The sequence below is a fragment of the Dipodomys ordii genome, unplaced genomic scaffold, assembly GCF_000151885.1.
Source record: "Dipodomys ordii isolate 6190 unplaced genomic scaffold, Dord_2.0 Scaffold99, whole genome shotgun sequence".
In the NCBI taxonomy this organism is placed as follows: Eukaryota; Metazoa; Chordata; class Mammalia; order Rodentia; family Heteromyidae; genus Dipodomys; species Dipodomys ordii.
Genome location: NW_012267315.1, coordinates 6062683 through 6087028, shown reverse-complemented (window position 1 = coordinate 6087028; position 24346 = coordinate 6062683). Strand labels below are relative to the sequence as shown.

General features: G+C 42.3%; 1 protein-coding gene across 1 annotated transcript in view; it reads left to right on the top strand.

Annotated features, from left to right (window-relative positions):
* Window positions 1-24346, top strand: part of Cfap61 (cilia and flagella associated protein 61) — a 230095-nt gene that overhangs the window by 189218 nt on the left and 16531 nt on the right. The window lies entirely within an intron of this gene.

The following is a 24346-nucleotide window of genomic DNA, read 5'->3' as shown; positions in this document are numbered from 1 at the left end:
GGTTACAAAAAGCAACCCCAAAAACTCCTGAGAATCATTTAAAACTTGAAACTATTAACTTTTGTATTATAAAGTGTGTCTGAAGTCTAATATCTAATCTATCATATAATTTTAAAAATTGCTTTGGAATGTGGTTTCAATTACAAATACTTTATACCTGCACTGTCCAATATGATAGCCAATTGTGACATGTGACTATTCAAATTGTAGTTAAAATTAGGGCTGAAGGGTGTTATCTCTCTCCAAGTGGGTGGTACAGCGCCTGTCTGCTATACAGGAGGCCCTGGGTTCCATCTCCAGCACCTAAAGTTAATTAAATTCAGTCACTGAGCCAAGTTTCACATGCTCATTCAACAGCCACATATTGCTAGTATTATCATGTAATAAACTGCTGTGAACCAGTTGCATTCATAAAATCCACAGTGAGCAATGTTGGGTGTACCTTCTATCAACAAATGTTTCCTATAATACTAATCTCCAGCCCCATTTGGCGCTCAGTCTCTGATGTGCCAATGCTAGAGCTAACAGATCGGGGTGCTCAGTGATAATCCAATAGTAGAGTGATTTCTCTCTGTAACTGCTTTTGTAGGTTCAATCAGAAAACAAATTGTTAAAGGAAGCCAGATGGGGAAGGAGAAGGGATGTGGGAAAAGGGAATCTCTGGGGTGTTTGGTCACTCTGTAGGTAGATACAAAGGCACTTGGCCTTTCTGGCCAAAATAAAGATTCCATTTCATCTCTTATTTAGAGGCCAGCTGGCCAAACCCCAAGCAGCTGACCACTTCTTTACTAAAGTTACCTAAGAATGTCTTGATTACAAGTACTCTATCCTGTTGTTAGATCTCAAGTCTTGCTTTGAGCTTTAGGGGAGACAGTTATGATGTTCTAAATTGACTTCTGTCCCACAGAGCATCTTCATGACATCACTGTTCTTTTCAAACTTGTCCTGCAGGGACTAAAGTCCTTTAGAGATTTTCTTCTTTCATCTCATTAAAAACTCATCTGGCAGCATGTGGCTGAAGGTTATTATTTATGAGGTTAAAATAATAGCTGATAAGCCAATAATAGCCGATGAGCTTTGTGGTTACCTACGAGGGTACTAAACCCCTTTAATATAAATACTGCTTTTCCAAGCTCCAAGACACAACTATGTTGTTCTACTATGATTGAAATGGATAAAATAAATACATTTCAGAAATTGTGTTCTCAGACTACTGAACCATGAGAAGGAACTAGCCTGCCTGCCTAAATTTTTTATGGGAAACTCACAATTGGAGCGATGCTTTGAAGACAACGGGGCAGCAGGAAATCATCACATGTGTAACATTCTCATTCCTCTCTTCCTAGGCCTGGATCTTTTTAGGTTTCTTTTTGTACATATTTGTTTAATTTTTGACATTTTCCATTACAAAAGCAATACATGTTTACTATAGCAATTGTAGGAAAAAATTATAAAGCCAAGTAGAATTATAAAGTACATAGCTAATCCTACCACCAAGAATTTAGCTGTGTGGGATGAAAAGAGATGTAGGGTAACTATTATCTGGTCCCTAGAATTAAGACCTGAAACAGGTTCACAGATTATCCAGCCTCCTCTCTTGGCCGACTTCAATTATGGTCATTACATTAGTCTTATAGATGGATGATGCCATCTCAGAGTGGCAAGACTCGCAGTGGGTCACAACCAAGATAGTGATCCAATAGCACCAGGCATCAGAGCTCCCCATCTCTGTCTAACTCCCTGTATGTAGGACAAGACAGTTATGCAAAGGCCATCCTTCAAAAGAACCAGCTGTCAAGTTTGCTTTTCATTGACCTGTTAAAAGATTAACAGAAAACACAGTGTATGAAAATAATTGTGTTTCTCAGGCAGAAATACCTAAAAGGAGGACCAGGTTAATTCTTCAGTAAAGGAAGAAAGCATTAGAACTATTTATATTTTTATCTCTAAAACAGGGAATGAAATTGAGTTTCACAGTTATTCAAAGCACATAGATCGGTGCCATCTTGGGCCAGATGAAAGATAGATGTACATCTGTGTAGAGCCACCATGTCCCAAGTACCTGGGGGATGTTATAACTTGGAGAAGCAACCTTATTAGGTAAATTTGGAAATTCATATAGTTTGTGTGTGTGTGTGTGTGTGTGTGTGTGTGTATGTGTGTGTGTGTGTGCGCACGCACGCGCGCGCATATGTGTGTATATGTGTATGCACTGATCCTGGGGTTTTAACTCAAGGCTAGCATTCTACCATTTGAGCCACAGCTCTACTTCCATCTTTTTTTTCGGTAATTAGTTAGGGATAAGATTCACAGACTTTCCTGCCCAGTTTGGTTTGTAACCATGATCATCAGATCTCAGCTTTCTGAGTGGCTAGAATTATATAGGCATGAGCCACTCGTGCCTGACATGCTATAGTTTTTATGTAGCTGGTTTGGTGGACTTACAGATACTGTCCATTTCTAACTAACCAACCTCTATCAAATGGACAAGTGTACTAAAAGAATTAGCCAAACAAAGTACACATTGAAAATCATGGTAAGGCATGCACAAGTAAACCAGGGAAAAAACAAGCTAACAAATGTCTCCTTTTCCTCAGATAAGCTGTTCCTCAGCCATCTTATGCATAAATACAATGATTAGTCTATCAGGAAGGGTTCAGTTACAGGTAACAGAATCTATTCTGGTTAGTTTAAACAGAAACTGTTGCTGTCATTTGGGGGATGATTTATAAAATTCCTTGAATGGGCAAGCTTAAGGGTGGCTTTTAAGAAATTTTCAAAACAGGGATCTGCAGATCTGTTTCATCTCTACCACAGTGGGGAATTTGTAGAACAAGGACTTTGTACCTCACATGCCAACACCACCTCTCTGCATGATTCATCCCAGCAAATTAAGTCCCGCCTCCCTCCCCATCAGATTCTGTTTTAGCTACCAGGTTTCTACCTCACAGTGTTCATGGCTGTCTTCCATGTCCTTCCTAGAACTTCCTCTGGAGGAAACCCAGCCCATGTAGAACCCATTCTGTACATGAGTGCAGGAATTTTGTCTTTCACATTCCTACTGAGCCAGTAGAAAATATTTCTCAATAGTATTTCTAATCTAACTAGTCAAACTTGATCAGAAGTCAGCTCCCCCTCCAATGCAAATCTATCAAAGCCACTTGAAATTTGATTTATATCTACTATCAATAAGGGTAAGCTTTGCTATAAATATATAGAGGTCCACAAACACCAACCCTTATTCCAACTGCTAAGAAAACATGTTTTGGAATTTGTTATTTTTTCACTAACTGTTGAAGAGATCAGAATTTTACTCTCTTACTTGAAATAGCTTAAAAACTGCATACATTGTTTTTTAAAAAGGGATAATGAACAGTTAGACAAGGGCAGTGATCTCTGAGAGATGGAATACAAATAAAGTGAATCCTATGATTGCTCCAGCCTGGTTTCCTAAAAGATGCCAGACCACGGCAAAGGGAGGTGCAGCCTAGCCAGAGCCCAGTAGAATTGGGCTATGTGGAGAGGGAGCTGAGAGTCAGAGGAGACCAAGGCAGGTAGAGTTCTCAGGAGAGAGAACTGGGGAGGAAAAAACTGCAGAGAGGGAGAGAACAGGGAGGGAAGGAAGGGAGAAAGAGGGAGGGGGGGAAAGAAGTAAGGGGGGAGAGAAAGGGGAAGAGGGAGGGAGAGAGAGAGAGAGAGAGAAACACAAGTTATGTAGAAGAGCTTCCATGAATATTCACTGTAGCACTGGACAGTATATAAGTAAGAAAACTGGCCAAGGCCAGAGTAGTGATCCTAGGTTATAGTGCGCAATGCTCATACTAGCATGGGAATAGACAGATGAAGTGACAGATCTGATCTCAGTATCAGGGAATAATTAGGCCTAGGCTAAATACCAGTCCCACTTAGCATGTCTCAAAAGCAAGATTTAAATGTGCCATATTTTCCCCAGTAACTTAATTACACTCTCAAACAAGAATGTTTTTAGGAATTCTGAAAATTCCAGTGCTTAATCAAACAAAATTCACAACTTCTGGAGTGCAAAAAAAATCTAGACATGTTAAGAAAAAGAAAAGTATAGACCAAAATGGGAAGAAAAACCAACCAACAACCAACACAGATGTTGGAATTTAGCAGAGAAGCATATAAAAATTGTGATTCTACATGATCGAAAAGTTAACTGAAGATGTGGAAGGTCTGTAGAAGTCCCAGATCAAACCTCTAGAAATGATGATTACAGTGAATAAGATGGAAATACTCACCAAATGGAGTTACGGCACATTAGTTCTTGCAGATCAGGGAAGATGAAGACATAACCATTGAAACTGCCCAAAATGAAACACAGAAAAGAAAAAGACTGTAAAAAATAACAAATAGGAGTCCAGTGAGTTATGGATGCCTTCAAGTATCCTGAAGAAATAAGAGGTGATGAAAACTCTAAATGTACAGAATTCATTGAATCTCAGAGCAAGAAAAGCATGAAGCAAGCAAACAACACCCAGACACACCAAATTGCTCAAAACCAGTGATAAACAGAAAATACTGAAAAGCCAGGGAGAGAAAATAGGCACATTATTTACAGAAGAACAAAGCTGACAATAGATTGCTTGCTAAAAAATAATGCAAACAAGTAGGCCATACAGAAACACCTTTCAAATTTGTTATATAGTATATAACATCTCCAGACTTACATATGGTATTACCCACCCCCACAAAGTGCATCGGTCACCTACTTACACCCAACCCATATCGCTTGTCAGTCCCAACCCATTAGCCCATCTGATTTCTCTGTTTACTCCCTCCCAACCAGAAACTCCACTTATAGGGGGCTGGGAAGGTGGCTCAGTGGTAGAGCGCTTGCCTTGCATGCCTGAGGCCCTGGGTTTGATTCCTCAGCACCACATAAGCAAAAAGAAAAAGCCGGAAGTGGCGCAGTAGCTCAAGTGGTAGGGTGCTAGCCTTGAGCTGAAGAGCTGAGGGACAGCGTCCAGGCCCCGAGTTCAGGTCCCACGACAAGACCCAAAAAAAAAAAAAAAAAAAAAAGAAACTCCACTTATATCAATAGGGACTGAATTGTGTCCCATCAAATTGATACGTTGAACTAAAGTGACTACATCTAGAAATAGGATCATTAGGAAGTAGAAAGGTTAAATGAAGTCATAAGGGTTGCACTCTACCCCAGTAGGAAGATAGCATTATAAGAGGCATTTAAAAGGCATCTGTCTCTCTTTCTGTCCTCCATGTGAGAGCCTCACAAAAAGCAGATCTTCTGCAATCCATAAAGAAAGCTCTTACCAGAACCTGACTGTGCTATACATTGATTTTGGACCCCCAGCCTCCCAAACTGGGAGAAAGAGTTTTTTATTGTTTAAGTCGGCCACTCTACAGTATTTTGTTATGTTGGTCTGAGCTAGCTTGAACAGATATTCACACCCCAAGTTCTACTTTGCCTCCTCACAGTACACCAGGCCATCGTGTAGACAGGCAGATGCTGCTCCCAGGAGCTGGTCACTGTGCTATGGAGCATACACAGTACCCCTCTCCCTCTGAAGCTGCTGGGTCAGCTGGTCCTAGATTCTGCTACTGATAGACATTCTTCCAGCCTCAACTTCCTCTTCTGCATGCAGAGAGCATTTTCTGATCCTCGCCCAGTGGTGATCATGTGTGAAATGGAGAGAGAGCACACCGGGCACTTCTTCAGTCTCTTCAGGGAAATCACTCCCACTCCCCTAAGCTGTATTTCCTAAGAGGCACTTAGGACTACTTTTGGAGTTGCTTTGAATGTCTGCACGAAATAACATATGGGAGATTTTCAGCACAGATTCCACCCTGGGCTTTTACTAACAGTCGCCATACTACCCTCCTGGGTGTGCCAGCCCTGGGATTGCCCTTCTCCAGGCGCTGCATTTTGCAGAGCCTGACTGTGTGCATGACGCTCAGCTGCGTCCCTAACACACACCCAGGATAACTGCAAAGTGACAGATGGCAAGGCCCCAGCATGGCCCCGACCTCTTTTCCTTCTCTCTTATAAATACTTTTTGTCACCCTCCCAGCAAAACCCTGAGCTGTGCTTTGTGACTTATTATTCACTCTACCAGGTAATTTCAGGAGAAGAGAACACCAAATGCCACCAACGATGCCCCTGCAGCTGCTAATAGGAGCCACTATTTGGAACCCACGGTACCCTCTTGGACCCAGCAGTTCTGACAGCTGCCAGAGCACTACCTTCCAGGCAAGGGTACGTGCTGAAGGCTCCAAGGGTAAAATAGAGCCCAGCACAGCCATGCTGGTATCCCAGAGGCTCACAGCATTAATAATCTATAGTTCAATCATTAGGAGCAAATCCAAGTGAAATAGGAAAATATACACCACACGGAGGCTATGAGGCTGCTAGGAAGTCTTCTCTGCTCCTTGGCAGGCCTAATGATTAGTTCCTAGCCACTAGCAGCCCAGTTGACAAGTGGTAGCTGCAAGCTGGAGACTTTCTGCATGTGATAATTGAACAGTGCTAGAACTTGTTCAAGATATTAGCACAGACTCACTGCCAGTCATCTGCGGGTATGGCAGGCCCCTAACTCAGTCTGTCTCCAGTGCCCCTTGAAGCAAATCCTTCTGGTGAGTCATTGCCCTCAGGACAGATCTGCAAGTGGATTTCACACAGGTGGTCCAAGGCTGATGGAACCCTGGAAGGGATTTAATATCTGAACTAATGTGATTTTTCCCCCAGTTAGGTGCTGGGCTGAAGTGTTTGCTTTTAATACAACATTTCGGCCTATAGCATACTAAGAAGGAAGAAATCCAAAGTACAGAAACATTTTTAACTTTAGGGTATTAAAAATCATTCCAAGATAATATTAGATGAAAGATTTTAAGAAAGCTGGGCACTTGGTAGCTTTACACCTCTAATCTTGGCTACTATGGTGGCTAAAATTTGAGAAAAGGAAAATCCGAAGTGGAGGTATGGCTTAAGTGGTAGAATACCAGCCTTGAGTGAAGAAACAGTGAGAACACAAGACCCTGAGTTCAAACCCCAGCATCAGCATACACATACATACATACAGAGAGAGAGAGGGAGAGAGAGAGAGAGGGAGGGAGGGAGGGAGGGAGGGAGGGAGGGAGGGAGGGAGAGGGAGAGGGAGACAGAGAAAGAAGGAAAAAGAAAAAAAGGAAAAGAAAAAGAAAAAGGAAAGTAACAAAGATTTTAAGAAATATGTTCTTGATACACTTCCTGGTCTCACTCATTGGAAGGTAGGCCAAAGAAAAGCCTAAAAGGGGAGAAGAGAGAGGGATGCTGGAAAGAAAATAACATCAAGGGGAATTTTGCAGACTGGGGAAACATTGTTAAAAACATTGTGGATATTGCTGAATACACTGAAAACTAAGGAGAAAATGGAGTTAAATGGAGGAAAATTCAATATTTGCACTATTAAAATAAGTAATCACAGACATAAACTTTACCAAAATCTTTGGGAAAATTGATAGAGGGAGGAAAAGGGAAATTATGTTTAAAAAGGCAAAACTTCACTGACCATAAGAGGAAGTCAGTAGATAAGCCTAGAAGTAATCAATGAGAATTTATCTCATCTATGTAAGTCCCAAATAGGCATCCATAATCACTTGAAATATGTGATCTCTGAGTTCCTTGGCACTGTTTGGTTGCAAGCAACAGAAGTCATAGCTCAAGGTTTAAGGTAAAAGGTGATATCCTTGTGGAGCGTTATGACGTGCATCACAGGACAAAGGACAGAACAGATAGAAGAAACTAAGCATGATTTCTTTTTATTCCCTGCTCACCTCAGGGCTGCCATATGACCATGTTATACAAATCCCTAAACCCACAGAATTATCCAAATAAATCTCAATCCCAACTCCAATCCTCCAGAGACTGATGGCTCTGACATGCATAATGGTCAAGTTTAAGCTCTGACTCTGGTAAATGGGTGGGAACTTTGTCCTCTGCCCTTGAATCTAGGCAGGCTTGTGATGACCTTTAGCATGGAAGTGGAACCCTGGGACTTCCATGGCTGGGAGGAAGCCTGAGCCGTGTGGAAAGACCATATTGGTGCTCTCAAGTGTCCCAACTGACCTGAGCTTTCAGGTCAATAACCAGACATCTGAATGAGAAAACTTCTAGATGATGGAAACCCCAGTAATTGGAGGGGCCCTCGACATTCATCTTTCCATCTGAAGCCTTTATCATCATGGAGCAAAGCCAAGCTATCATGAGCATAAGATGGCTTTTGCTGTATGCCATTAACTTTTGTCATGGTTGCTGCACAAGAACACATGACTGCAATGTTTGGACCAATGGCTATCCCTGATTCATAGAATCATGAAGTCCCAGCATGACCTGTTGGGGGTCTAACCCCCACCCCTAAGAAGGAAAGGATAGCAGGGGATAAAGCAGGTCCCAGCAAACAACCTTGAGAGAGACTACTTCTCTCCTGATTTCCTAACAGCCCATTGCTTATCTAAGCAGGGTAGTCATGTGGATTGAGAACTCTTGATCTCTCACATGGAAGCCTACTTCTTAATTCTTTCTCTCACACAGCAAGGAAGTACAAGGGAGAGACTAGTGAAGAGGTATGCATTTGCCATTGTAAATGGTATCATTAATTCCCTAACGCCATGTCCCTTGATGGTCTTCCAGCAGAAATAGTTGCCAAGAAATGGAAACTCTCCTCAGAGCTCTGGCATCTTCCCTCTGTGGCCTCTCAAGTGCAGAGGAGATCATTAGAGGGTCCTCGTGTTGCCTAGCAACCTGTGAATACTGTTTGCTATCATGTCATTAATATGATATGAAAGTGTTTCATAGAAGACATTCATCTTGCATTAATGAAAATCAAATTTGCTAATATGACACAAAATCTGTTCATCCTTTTGACTTTCTATACTTAAGTAGCTTATTTATTGAATTAGATTGTGAGTGGTTCTCAGGCTTGAGACTGCTAAAGTATCATTATAATGACTTTGTTTTCAATAATATCAGATGGCCCTTAATGATGTGATTATGCAGCTCGAACTCTGTGATCACCCTCCTTTGACAAAGCGCCTCTCCCTGGAGGTCTTGCCCCATACCCATCCGCTATTCTGCCACTCAAGTTCTAACTGCCAAACCTCAGCTATGAGAGGATTCTGGCTTGAGCCTGTATACTCTCCAGATTAGCCTAACCTTCCTTCAAAGTTCTGGGACAAAAAAAAATGGAAGGACCTTAGCCTAAATAAGGCCCAAATGGATAAATGGAACTAAGCATGATAAATTCTAAGCATGAAAGGACTCTCAGAATTTATTCAACTTTCCTCTTCTTTCCAAAAATAGGACAACAGGTCTAAATTCATCAGACACTAAAAAGGAAGTTTAAAAAAGTGTAGACATCTTATATAGTCATATGTACATACCTTCTAATCTTTTCTTCTTGTCTGGTAACAGTATCCCAGACATATACTAATTAATAAGGGAAACCATAGGACCTATGTTTCTTTGGGTCTGGCTTACTTCACTTAATTTTTTCCAAGTTTTGGGTGGTGTCATTCTCTCTAATGGAAGCATAAATTCCAGTGTGTGTGTGTGTGTGTGTGTGTGTCACATTTTCTTGATCCATTCATCTACTGAGGCCCATCTGGGTTGGTTCCATATCTTAGTTATGGTGAATAATGCTGCGATAAACATGGTTGTGCTGGTAGCTTTAGTGTGGTCTTGTTTGTGGTCATTTGGGTAAATGCCCAGAAGTGGGATTGCTGGGTCATAGAGGAGCTCTATGTTTAGTCTTTTGAGGAAACTTTATATTGCTTTCCAGAGTGGTTGAACAAGTTTACACTCCCAGCAACAATGTAGTAGGGTTCCCTTTTGGCCACATCCCCTCCCGCATCTGTTGTTATTAGATTTCTTGATTATAACCATTCTAACTGGATGAGGTGGAATCTCAATGTTGTTTTGATTTGCATTTATGTCCAGAGAAATTGAGCATTTCTTCATGTGTCTATTGACCATTCTTTTCTTTCTGTTCTTTCTTTCCCTCTCTCTTTTCTCCCTCCATCCTTCCCTCCCTCACTCCCTCCATTTCTTTTCTTTCTCTTTCTTTCCTTCTTTCTCTTTCTTTCCTTCCTTTCTTCCTTCCTTTTCTTTCTTTTTATCTTTTCTTCTCTCCCTCCCTCCCTCACATCCTCCCTCCCTCCCTTCCTCCCTCCCTTCCTCCCTTCCTCCCTCCCTCCCTCCCTTGCTTCCTTCCTTGCTTGCTTTTTCTTTCTTTTTTTTCTTTTTTTCTTTTCTTGTTGTGAGCCTTCTGGGCCCTGTCTTTGAGCTCTTTTTACTCAAGGCTAGCGCTCTACCACTTTGACTCACAGGGCTACTTCCAGTTTTCTGGAGGTTAACTGGAGATGAGTCTCACAGACTTTCCTGCCTGGACTGGCTTCAAACCTCAATCCTCAAATCTCAGCCTCCTAAGTAGGTAGGATTATAGGCATGAGCCACCAGTGCCAGCCTTGCGTTTATTCTTTAGTAAATTTCTTTTTCTTAGCCTTTGCCCATTTTCTATCGGGCTACCTGTTTCTTTTTAATTCATGAGAGTTTTTGACAAAGACTAGTAGTCCTAATTGTATATATCTCAAATATCTTCTAGTCAATTTTTAAAATTATTATAGGATTTTAAAGGGCAAGTGTAAATTTACAGAAAAAGTGGTAAGAAAGCACGGAATTCCCACATAATCTCCCCTAATCCCACTCCTCACAGTGTCTTCTATTGTTTACATTTTAGTGTGGTGCATTTGATATAAGTGACACTATTGTAAGTGTATTGGTGTTATGTATTCTATAAGCCTTGACAGATGTCTAATGATATGATATGCTCCAGCCATTACAATATTTAACAGCATTCTTTCACTGGCCTAGATACAGTCTGTGCTCTCATTATTCATTCCTCTCCCCTTCCCTTTCTGCAAGTCCCTCTGATCTCCATAGCTTTACTTATTATATCATAGAAATCATAGTCATATAGCCTTTTTAAATTGGTTTCTTTTACTTAGCAATATGCTTCTAAGGTTTCTCCATGTCTCTTTATAATAATATTCCATTGTTTGGATAGTCTAGGGTTCACTTATCCACTTGGCTAATTGACAGGATATCTTGGCTTGTATGGTGTTCAGTTTTTAAGAAACTGCAAAATTGTCTTCCAAAATGGCTGTCAGTTTTGCATTCCAACCAGCAATGACAGGGAGTTCCTGTTGCTCCACACCTTGCCAACATTTGGTGGTGTCAGTGTTGTGGATTGTAGCCATCCTGATAGGTGTGCAGTGATACCTCATTGTTGTTTTAAATTTGCAACACGTAATGTGTGATATTGAGTAATTTGGAAGCAACACATTCCAAATGCTTACTTGGCATCTGCAAATCTCCTTTGGTAAGGTGTCTCTGCAGATCTAGTGCCCCTTTTCAATTTTTTTTTTATTTTTATTTTTGTCAGTCATGGGGCCTGAACTCTGGAGCTGGGCGCTTACCCTCAGCTCTTCAGCTCAAGGCTAGCGCTCTACCACTTGAGCCACAATGCCACTTCCAGCTTTTCCTGCTTATGTGGTGCTGAGGAATCGAACCCAGGGCCTCAAGCATGCGAGGCGAGCATGCTACCCCTGAGCCACCTTCCCAGTTCTTCAATTGTTTTTAATTGTTGAACCTTGCACAATATTTTTTTCTCTCGGTCTATGACAAGTTTTTATTTTCTGTTATCATTTTGACCAATTTGTTCACATCATTATCTGAAACTTCCTTGTAACTGGGCTCTGGTGGCTCACACCTGTTATCCTAGCTACTTAAGAGGCTAAGATTGGGAAGATAATGGTTCAAGGCTATCTGGACAGAAAAGCTCACAATAACCCTTCTCAACCCATAGCAAGGCACCGTGGCACACACTTGTCATCCTAAGCTATGTAGGAGTTTAAAATTGAGCAGATCATAGATCTAGGCCAGTCTAGGCAGAAATAGTTGTGAGATTCCATCTCAACAGGAAGAAGCTGGCAATGGTAGCATGTGCCGGTTATTTCAACAACTAGGGGAAGCCAAAAGTAGGAAAACTGTAGTCCAGAAGAGTGAGGCTCTAATGTTAGTTATCAATAAATAAATAAATAAAGCAAAACAGAGCTAAAGCCTGGTAATGGTGGCTCATATCTGTAATCCTAGCTACTCAGGAGACTGAGATCTGAGGATCATGGTTCAAAGCCATCCTGGGCAGGAAAATGTATGAGACTCTTATCTCCAATTAGCCACCAGAAAACTGGAAGTGGAGCTGGGCTCAAAGTGGTAGAGTGGTAGTCTTGAGCAAAAGAGCTCAGGGACAGAGCCCAGCCCCCAAGTTCAAGCCCCATGATTGAAAAAAAAATTCCTTATAGATTATTGAATTTTCCATTTTTATTGAGGTAGACAATTTATAGATATACATTTCCCTCTGAGAACTGTTTTTGCTGCATCCTATAAAATTTTTTGAAGTCATCAGATTATTTTCAAGGTGATATACAGAGGGATTACAGTTACACAAGTAAGGTAATAAGTACATTACTGGTTGAACTTGTTACCCCGCCCTCATTTTTTTCCTAGTTTCCCTCTCCCCTATAAAATTTTTGTATTTTCATTGATTGCTAAGGCTTTCCAGATTGGTAAAGCAATTGGTAAATCTAGCAAGTACAAGGCCCCTCAACTCCTTCCATTAAGACGTCTAGCCCTCCCTACCGGACTAAATTAAGTAAAGCTTTCTCTTTTACCACACAAGGCTCCTGATAGTGTTTGGCTGGTTGGAACCTATAATTCACTCAGTGCAATCTCCAGTATTCCCAGTCATTTCTTCCCATGATTGTATGATCAAGTTTCTCCTCTGCCGCCCCTACCCCCACCCGCTGCCCGCCACTCCTTCACCTACCTCTTCCCATAAAATATTGATGTTTTCTGGGATTTGCCTTCAGCCTAGTCATCTTTTTTATTGGACCACATCCTCTCTTGGGGTCCTTGTCCAGCTCTGTGCTGTTGTCAGTCTGGCCAACTGGACATTTCCATTCTAGCCTTCGGCAGGCACCTCTGAATTAACCTCATCTTTAAAAAGGAATAGACTTTTACCTCTCCTTTCCCCACTGTGTATCTCTCCATTCTCTACCCTGCTTCCTGCCCATCTCTTATGCCTAGTTTCTGGAGTGTCTACAAAGCCCTTCTAACCTGCTTCCCCTCCAGCAACTCGCTTAGGGTGCTCTGCTCTGCTTCCTAGACTTTCCTCCTTTCCTGTGCTCACTGCAGCTGCACATAGTAGGGCCCTTCGCTTCTAGCTGTACTCCATTCCAGCTCATCCTCCACACTGCTTCTAGAACACCTGTTCCAGAACATGAATGAATGGGAGAATAGCCACACATTCATTTAACCTTAACACTTGTTTAACCTTTCCATGACTCTCTATTAACAGGCACTTATAGTTTAGCCCATCTCCTGCCTCTCTCCTTGCACCTGACTGGATGCTAGAGCAATCAAGGCATTGTCCTTCCCTGAATACTGAATGCCACTGTTCATCTCCAAGCTGTTCCCATGCCATTCCTCCCAGCTGGAATGCCGTTGACAGACGCTTAGTGTCTCATTCTTCCATGCACCTTCTTATTGCCTATATCATCAGATCTTTGTGGGTTATCATGGCATTTATGCACATGACAGTATGACTACACAGTACTGTAATTTTCTTTTGTCATTTATCTCTTCTTTTAGGAGAACTGTGTGAGGATCACAGCATGTTCATACTTGCACTGGAAATACTTCTCTCCTGGGAATTCAACAGATAATTATTTCTACCCCATTCCCATCAGCTACATTAGTTCTATCCAGAAGAAATAGAACATGATCACATACAGAATTTTTAACTTTCAGTGGCCATGTTAATGGCACTAAAAGAAACATGAGGGGGCTGGGATACAGCACCTGCTAATTATGTGTAAGGTCCTGGGTTCCATCCTAATACTGCAGGGGAACAGGGAAGAAAGCAGAGCACGTGGCTCTCAGCAATTATAGCAGTTTCCATATCCTTTCCAGTTCTAAATAAAGGGCTCTGATATTTCATAATGAATCAGAACAAGTCCTCTCAAAGAGTGAGGAGTGTCTCTGGTAGCTGGACCCCGGCACCCCAGCCATTTCTTAAATTCACCTACCCCAAGTGTGTAATGCACACTCTGGGCAAGAGCCCCCACAAACATGGTTCAGCTACAGGAATCCAGTGAGCACATGTGTAAACAACTCTGTGGGTACCTCTTTACTAAAAATAGAGACTAAACACATACTGATTTCTTTTACTCTTTTTATTTCATAATTTCAGTGATTTCTTTTTTATCTTTTACTTCATAATTTCAGATTGCCAAGGGGATACAAAAGTAGAGCGAAGAATAACCAAAATGCCCTTTACCCAGACTCCCTAAATGTAAAACATTTTTTCATTTGCTTTACGGTTCTCTGAACATACTCCTCTATTCTCCTTCTGTCTTCTCCTCCTCCCTTCTGTCTCTCACACACACAGTCTATGAGTGGGAAGATGGTTTTCTTCCTGAGGCTTAAAATGAGTTTCTAACATGATACCCCTTTGTAACTCTCAAAACTTCATTGTCAGGGCCTGGGTGCTGTCCCTGAACTCTTTTGCTCAAGGCTAACACTCTGCCACTTGAAGCTGTAGTGCTGCTTCCATTTTTTTGTTTTTGTTTTTGTTTTTGTTTTGAGTGGTTAATTGGAAATAAGAGTCTCATGGGGTCTTTTCTGCCCTGGCCAGCTTTTAATCTCAGTCCTTAGATCCCAGCCCCCTGAGTAGCTAGGATTACAGGCGAGAGCCAACTGCGCCCCACTTGAACAACATTCTTATATAACCCTCATATAGTTGTCAGAATTTTGAAATAACTTTATTATCACAAAACTTTGGGTCTTTAACCACTTAAGTTTTGCTCACTGTCGTACTATTCTAAGATCTGATCCAGGAATCCATTCAGCTTACTGTCATGTTTCCACAGTCTCCAACGGGGGAGTTCACTCCACCTTCTCTTCCCATGACATCACTTTTTTTAAACAATTATTTTGTGCTGGTCCTGGAGCTTGAACTCAGGGCCTGGACACTGTCCCTGAGCTTTTTTTTGCTCAAAGCTAGCATTCTACCACTTGAGACACAACCCTGCTTCTGGCTTTGGGGCGGCTAATTGGAGCTAACAGTCTCAAGAACTGTCCAGCCTGGTTGGTGTGGAAATGCAATACTCACATCTCAGTTTCCTGAGTAGCTAGGATGACCAGTGTTGCTACCAATGCCTGGCTGGAATTAACTTGAAAAACTCACAATTACACCTAAATGCAAATTCTTACACTTCCTTGGAACAAAGCTAATAATTTTTGCAATTATTTAAGCAAACTCCAACATCCTGAGGATCTTTCCCACCCCTCTTGTGAGACTGAGAAGAAGGCAGGTAGAAAGGCAGGCCCAGAAGATAGCAGTTGCTTGTCACAGAAGCATGGGTGACAAGTCCGAATTAGGAAACAAGAGGCAGATCAGAAATGAGCAGAAAGAACTAAAAAGAGAGTTATGGAAATTTAGAAATCTCTAGCTTAGAAGAGGATGAGGAAGATACAAGAGGAGATCATGGTACTTGTACGTTTACATACTGTGGTAATGGAAATTACAAGATAGCATCATGGTGGTTGTATAAAAATATCACAGTGTGGCCATGGTGTAGGTTACAAGAGGAGATTGTGGTAGTTGTACTTTTATACACTGTGGCCATGAAATCACTTTTGAAAAATACCAATCAGTAATCCTGTAGATTATCTGCCAGTTGAGTTTGTCTGCCATCTCTTGTTCTTTCCATGTTGTAGTAAACATTTTGGCAGGAACCATAGGAAGGAGGTGTCCTCCTGGGGAATTTTCTATCAGGAAACCCCTGAGGCTCTTACCCCAGGGTGACACAGTTGACCCCCGGCAACTGTGGTCACTTTGCCAGAAAAAGATTGCAGGCTGCTCCCCCAGATATATGCTAATTTTACATTTGTAATTAGTGATACCTTGAGACTATGAAAACAGCCTCTTTCTCATGATTTCTTTTTTTGTCCACCAGTATGAGCATTCATTGACAATTCTTTGTTCGATTATTACTGTGGCATTTGCCAAATAGTGGGTTTTTTTCCTAATACGATTTCTACATTTATTATTGCACATTCTATAATTTAAAAAACTTACCTCTTTATTCATTTGTATTCTTCCCCTTTATTCATTTATTTATACCAGTGTGGACTTCAGGGTTTTTGTGCTGGTCCCTGGGCTATAATCTATTATACTCATTGTTGTTCTGCAGAGAAAGGAGCTAAAAATGCATTAGTTGAGTTTTTAGGCATGAGATGGGAGTATAGCTCAGTGGTAGAGCACTTGCCTAGCATGCATAGGGCTCTGGCTTCCACCTCTAGCCCAGAAAGGAGTGGAAAACCATACTTGATTTTCAGAGCCCAAATCATAAGAGTAACAAGAAAGGTGGAGGAACAGTAGTAATTTCTCGTCCTAAACAATTTTCATGAAAAATAATAACACATTGATTTAAAAATCCTGTTATATACTAGAATTCTTTTAAATGTTACTTAACAATTTTAAACAAGTCTTACAAAAAGTGTGTATATATTCAGTATTGATAAATATTCCTACTCTTTAGATTTGTAAAGAGCAACTAATCTAGACAGGAATAATAAGGTGAGAACAATCTCCGCTTATGAAATTTGCTAGTTCTTGAAGTCAAGGTCTCACAAAAGGGCATTCCTCCTTGCGCCTTTGTTCCTGGGAGTCTTCAAGGGGTTCTGTGTGCATAGACACACCTTTTTCTTTTCCTACAGAAAAACAGATAGGAAATGCACAGGACTAAAGCAGGGCTGAGTGGCCATGCAACCTAATGCTAGCCTGGGCTGTGTTCTCTGCAGCCTAATTAAAGGGAAATGGCTGTGCTTTCTATGACAAGAGGAAGAGAGGAGCTGGGAAGGGAGGCCAGAGCACTAAGAGCCTCCCTTTGCCAACCTTGCCTCAGACTATTAGTCCTGAACTTACGTAGCAGCAAATCAATGTAAATAGCTGGGCAACTTCCAGAGCACTTGATTTATTGTACAAATTCTATTAATGCAGCCTCTAATAAACCCAAGATGTGCAAAGAAATCCCACAAATGGGATAAAAGGGAAGATAGAGCTGAATCTCAGCATTATCCCCCAGCTGCTAAACCCTGCCAGGCAAAGTGGATGGGCAGGTGACTTAATGGAGGTTCCTAGTGCACAGAAGTAAAGGCAGAACTCTTGTGCATGAGCAGAAAGCTGCTTTACTCTTCCAGCCAGAGCCAAATCCAGACCACTTGAGCTTTGGCATTCCTAGTCCTTACTCCAATTCACTTTCCTTGAGCCCTCTCCATGCACTCTGGAAACACTGGTTCGTCTTTCTGGGTTTAATCAGCTTTTCTAACAAGGTAAGCAGGCAGAAAGCAAAGAAAGAATGCCACTTTGACAGTTTGTATTGAACTTTCACCAACACAAAATGAAAAAAAGGCCTCAGTTTAATGGCTCCCGTATAATTGTCATTTAATGTCCACTAATGCCTTAGTACAGGACAACTTCTTGAAGATCTGTCATAATGTCCTTATTTTTATTGCTGAAACTGCATATAATTTATGTGGACACCCTTGAATGAAAGAAAAGCAGCCACTAAGGAGGAAAACTTCAATTACACCCCAAAAAACTTTTTTTTAGCAAACAGTATTTAGTCTCTAATTCATGCCAGTAAGGATCTGAAGCATCTTACACAAATCTGTGCAGCAGGATATTAAAGCATTACCACAGTAATAGCTGTTCATATGCTGCCCTTGCCCTGGGCCAAGCAGAAAGCCAAATTTGGATTTGTGCCTCCCTGAATTCTGGTAGTAAGACTTCCAAGTGAGGGCCGTCATTGTCACCCATTATGCAACCAGAACAGGCTAGAAGTTAAAGACAGCTAGCTAAAAAGTGACACAGAGATCACAGAGATATCCAGTAAATGTAGAACAGCAACATGGAGACGAGTTGAAGTGGATGGCCCTCCTTTAAACACCAGCTCTTCTAGGCTAAACTCGGGCAGAAGAACACACCATCAAATTGGCTCACATATTTGACTTTGAGTTCCTTGCTCAGGGTAGGCAAGAGCCCTCCCATTGAGGTATAACCCCCTCCCCTCCCAAGTCCCACTGTTTGTTTGAAGCTACAGGATTTTTTATTGTAAAGGTGATGTACAGAGGGGTTACAGTTACATAAGTAATGAGAATATTTCTTTTTGAACGATGTCACCCCTCCCTTCTCAGTTTTTCCCTCCCAGCTCCCTTATCTCCAAGTTGTAAAGTTCAATTCCAACTGTGTCTAGTGAATGAATTGCTTCACCATTGGTCCCACCATTTCTACTACAGTTATTTTAAACATTTCTGTAATTGTAATGAAGCCTAACCCTAGCTAATGTAGGCAATACTAAGAAGACTGGGGTGATTAAGATTACTAGAAAGGCTCAGAAATGAGCACAAGAAGTGATATCTGGCTGTGCCATCATTCAGCATTAACCCCAAGGCAGTTACACAGCCTTCGGATTGAGACCCAGCTTATCTGCTCTTGGCAGGATGACCTGAGGTAAGTAACCTAACAGCTTGCCTTCCATTTCTCCCTATGTAAAATGGACCAGCAAATCCTATGTTAGGGGATTGGAAGAATGAGATAATTCTCTGAAGTTATTTACACGAGTGGCTGTGGACTCGTGTCCACAGAGAAACACAGCCTCAAGATGGACCCATCCCCACAGGGGTGTGACCAATGGATTCGATGCTGGTGGCTGCCAAGACATCCTAGACAGAGCAACCTGGACTCATTTCAGTACTAATTAGAGAAAACAAGCACACCAGATGAGTGGTTTCCTAGGTACTGCTTAGGTCACAGCAAAAAGTATTTTACTTTCTTGAAAAATCAAATTGATGTAAAGTTTGGAAGTGATCAGTGACACAGTCACACAGAGAACAAGGGGTTCCTAGAAGACAGAAGCGTGCCGGACACGAGCCCAGAGAGGCAGACCTAAAGGTGCAGCTGCTACAAGAGCCGAGGTCAAGATGACCACAACTGCACTCCTAGCTGAGGGCCTCCCTCAAGTGTCCCCTCAGGGTCTCGAGTTGTCCTAGCACTGGCCTGTTCCCCACTCAAGGTATGTCCTCCTGGAGTGGGAGACCACACCTACACACCGTGCCTTCAGTGTCCAGCATACTCCCGGACACATACACACAGTGGCTATGGCTGAGCAAAGAATGGCTCCCTAGGTCTTCCCTCCTCCAAACCATTTCATATCTGTTGAAGTCATCAGTTCTAGAAGACACAAAGGGAAGGGGAAAAAAAGGAGACAAGTCTTCATAGAAATGCAATAGATCGGGAATAAATATTCATGGAGGGATGGAGAGAGGTAGCAAAGAAGAAAGAGCCAGAAGAGAACAGGCACTGGAAATAAAGAGGATTTAGAACAGTGTCATTGGGCTTATGAGGATCGATGCTGGATGACAGATGAAAAAAAGGAGAGGACATGGGACAAGATGGTTCCAGAAAACCTATTGACAAACCTGCCTCCATTTCACCCAATCCTTAGACTTGGAAATACAGGTGCCTGCCCTGGCCCGTGTGGGTAAGCGATGCCGGCCCACTGGTGATGGAATAAGGACCCCCAGAGGCCGCCCCAGCAACTGAGGCAATTGCTGCTATGTAAGAGGAGGACTAGCACTGCCTAATCTGGATGTTAAAGAAAATGCTTGAAATACAAATGGCCAAAGCAAAGCCTCCCGTGGGGCATACCTGGCCATTGGAGGTCTGTTTGCTGTGATGAGGCTTATCACCTCTCCCTTCTGTGCAGCCTATGTAAAGGCAGCATGAACAGGAGGTTTCCTAGGGGACAGACAAGGCCTCCCCAGCCCCACTTTGTCCCGAGGGGATGGACTAGGTGGAGACTCTCTACTAATAGTGACTACAAGTGCGCATGAGAAACCTCCACCTGCTGCTGTGAATCGCACATGCTGATATATCAGAAGGACGTGTTCAAGCCAGAGCAGCCTTCTCTATGGAAACCTGCAGGCTACCTCAGACGCAGCTCCTACCAGGAGGAAGGGCAACAGCTGTGAGTGCAGCTGGGATCCTTTTAAGGGCTCTGATAGCAAAAACTGGCTATTCTCACGTTAACAGAAAATGAGAAAGGTTTTCATTTAAAAAAAAAAAAACTTAAAGTGTTTTTTTCTCATCCACTCATCTTTGCAATTTCCAAGTGATTTTGGATATGAAATATAGCCTTGTTTCCCTGCTGTCTCCTTTCTGATCTATATACTAGATTTTAGAATGAGATTCAATCATCTACCAATGCCCTTTGTCCTCTTTTCTTTCCAGAGAGATGTGTTTTTTTGTTTTGGGTGTGGGTATCGGGGTTTGGCTTTATCACTCAAGGCTGACCCATATCTCAACTTCTGAATTCTTGGTGGTCAATTGGAGATAAGAGTCTCAACAGACTTTCTTGCCAGGGCTGGCTACAAACTGCAATCCTCAGATCTCAGCCTCCTGAGTAGCTAGGATTACAGGGGTGAGCCACCAGGGCTCAGTGTGTGTTGGACTTTTTATCATCTGCTTTATAATCGAGCCCTATGGACCATAAATGGTTAACCTTTGTTCTACCAGGTGACACTCCCTCGGACTTCTTTGAACTAAGTGTATGATTGGCAAAAGTGATGGAGGAATTTAAGTCGTTCCATATAGAGCAAGCCAGGCATGGGCAAAAGGAAAAGAGACAATACTGTCTTCTACTAGGTCCTGGAGACTGAATAAGGTTTTTTGACACACCCCTTGTCATAATGGGAGAACAAATCAAGACTATTCCCTCCATCACCACCATGTTCTTGTCTTTCCTAAAGACTTCTAGGTAGCCAACTAAGAAGGCCAGTGATTCCATCTAGTCTTCCTTTTTTGAACATGACCTGGGAAAGAAGTATGCTTTATTTTTTAATTTGCAATATACATGGCAATATCAATTACCCCCAAACTCCTCAGTCAGCACTACTGCCTCCACCATGTCCCTTGCTGGCCATGGGGGCAGAGAGGCTTGCTAGCGCAGACAGCCTCCAGCTCACCAGGGTTCAACTTAGCACTTTTTCACTTGCTGATTGTGCACATTTGGTAGAAACGATACTTCCAGTTTCCAGGCTTGAGCCTTTCTTGGGCTGGTTTGACCTCCCTCTTAATGGCCTGGCAAAAGCCCAGGCAGCCTCAAAAATCATGACAAGAAACAACCCACACTGCAGAATGCTGTGATGTTAATCTGGGAGGCTCAGGAGACTAGGTGGGTTTAATCTATATTCTACTTCCGGTCTTTTCAACCTTTGACATGTTTAGTCAGATGTGGCCCCATTGTGGAGCATTAGCAGCTATAGTTAAGCTGCTTCGTTCATTCCACTGAGAATGGGAAAAAAGGAAAAACCAGAAGTCATTCTGTTTTTTCTGGTTTCTGGAAAACTCCTTAACATCATTGGGAAATGACCCTCATTCAACTCCTGGTGTTATAATCAGTTGCAAAATGAGTTTGGTTAAATTCAGAGCTTGCTTATTGTTATGATTATAGGACCCTGCAGGGTCCCAGCCCCTTTTTGCCTTCTTACCCACCCACCACATGCTGGGTGGCACAGCTGCACTAAAACTTACCTTGGAGAAAATGGATGGTCCTAGAACTAATCATGTTAAGTGAAGTAAGCCAAGCTTAGAAAGACAGAGTATAGCGCTGGGAAGGTGGCTCAGTGGTAGAGCGCTTGCCTTGCATGCATGAGGCTCTGGGTTCAATTCCTCAGCACCACATAAGCAAAAAGAAAAAAGCCAGAAGTGGCGCTGTGGCTCAAGTGGTAGAGTGCTAGCCTTGAGCTGAAGAGCTAAGGGACAGTGCCCAGGCTCAGAGTTCAGGCCCCACGACTGGACCCAAAAAAAAAAAAAAAGAGTATATTTGGAAGCTACATTTAATATAGACTGTAATATGGTAAAATATATAGGACTTAGGCGTTTACACAGTGAGACCAAAGAAGGGTATTCTTAGTGGAAGAACACTAAGGTGCAATATCTATATGCATAAAATATATTAGCAAAGCAAACTCCAGGAAATGGAAACCAGAGGTTTTTCTTTGTTGCTATTTCTGTTTATTCTTTTTGTCTTGTTTGTTCATCGATCTGTCTTTGTGAGGGTAAGTAAGGGGGCACAGAAATGGAGGGACAAAGGGCGAACAAATGCAGCAATGGTACTCACTAGATATGACGTTGAAAATAAACTACACAACTTGTAGATAAGGACAGGAGGGAAAATCGGGACGAGAGGCAAGGAAGGGGTGACATTATCTAAAAAGAAATGTAAGTAACTATAACCCCTCTGTACATCACCTTTATAATAACAATTTAAATTTTTTAAAAAAACTTACCTTGGAGAGGAAGGAGAAGCAGCCTGCGGCTGCCTAGGAACATTGGCCCCAGGGCTGGCCCTGCGCAGGTGCTGTGGGGACCCAGAGTCATACCATGTTACAGTTTTGCCACCTATATTCTACATTTAGGGGGGGCCATTCAGAGCTAAGCAGCACAGAATGCATACATTGCAACGCGAATTAATTTACTCATTTGGTGGTCAGTCACACATGGCTTTAGTTGTTACATGCAAGTGCTTAGCTGGATGCCATCGCTGTGGCCAGGTCCCTCCACCCATCCATCCATCACCTCTCTAAATTCATCTAGCCTCTGCCCCCCTTTATGGATTTCCACCCAGCCTCCCTGAATGATCCCGACATATTCCTGCCTCTGGATATTTGCACCCGATTTCCCTCACAGAAAAGTTTTCCCCTAGGTATTCAAGTAGCTTGCAGTCTTCACTCATTGGTCACTGCCTCAGCACTGAGCCCTCCATTACCCTCTCCTTCCCCAACACTTACCCGCCCCTGGTTCTCCTCCAATCACATTTTCTTCTAAGTGTCCTTCACGACCTAGCATGCTATGTATTGCTCAGTCATCTCAGGAACAGAAGCTCCCTGGTGGCAGGGATGATGGCTACTTCAGTCCCTGCCCTGCTTCTACCAGTAGCCAGTATGGAATAAGCAATGTAGAAATTAAGGGTGGATGAGCAAGGTAGGCAACGAACCCGGAAATTTAGGTCATATTCTATTCAAGGGACTAGCGGATGGCCAAGAACCCAAACACAGAGTGCAGTGTTGATCAGCACAGATTTTGCCATTATATTCACCTTCTACTAACTCCATGGTCCTTCAGAGTTTTTATTCTTTGCTTAAAGGATAAAAGGTCTCACCTACATGGGGCACCATTTTTTTCCTCCTGTGTGCACATGTGTGGCATCCATGAACAATACCCAGAGCGGCAGCCTCCCATCCACAAACTGAAGCCCACATAATCAAAGTGACAAAGACCCCAGAGAAGTTAACTTCCTTGTTGCAAGACATCTAGCATTCAAATAAAGTGAAAGTTAAAATACTAGTCACTGCACTGGTAGCTCACGCCTGCACTCCACGCTACTCAGGAGGCTGAGATCTGAGGATCATAGTTCAAAGCCAGCCTGAGCAAGAAAGTCTGTGAGACTCTTATCTCCAATAAACCACTAGAAAACCAGAAGTGGTGCTGTGTGGCTCAAGCTGTAGAGCACTTGCCTTGAGCTGAAGAGCTGAGGGATAGTGCCCAAGCCCAGAGTTCAAGCCCCAGGACAGACCAAAACAAAAAACACTAGTCACTGTTCTTGATAATTGCAAGAAGACTTCCAATTTTTAGCTATTGCCTATGAATAATGAATAGTAAAATGGTTCTTTGTGTAAAATGGCATTTATTCAGTTTTTAGTGAAAAGTTAGCAAAAAGAAACACCAAAAAGAGAGCTTCCCTGAGAGATTCAATTAAGCATTGGGCACAACGGTGCAAAGACCATGTTGCAACACTGAGGTGGCCTGTTTTTCTGGTCATTATTAATCCAGAAACCTTAATGATGAGCAACATTTGCGTTATTGTCTCCCCAAATTTAATTTGTTATGCAGCAGTTCAGTTAATCCTGCAATCTGTTTTTCTCAAACGAGGGCAGATAATGGAGACACCGTTCTTTACAAATCTTCAGGCTTTTAAATTCTGATAAAATCAGGATTCTTCACTGGGTCTTGCCCCAGCTCTGAATTAAACCACTTTAAATGTAATTATGGAACCTGGCCTTACATCAGGAACATCCATTTAAAAAATTGATTGGCCAGCCTGTTCCACGAGGCATTTTATGAGCAAACGATTGCAATGGGGC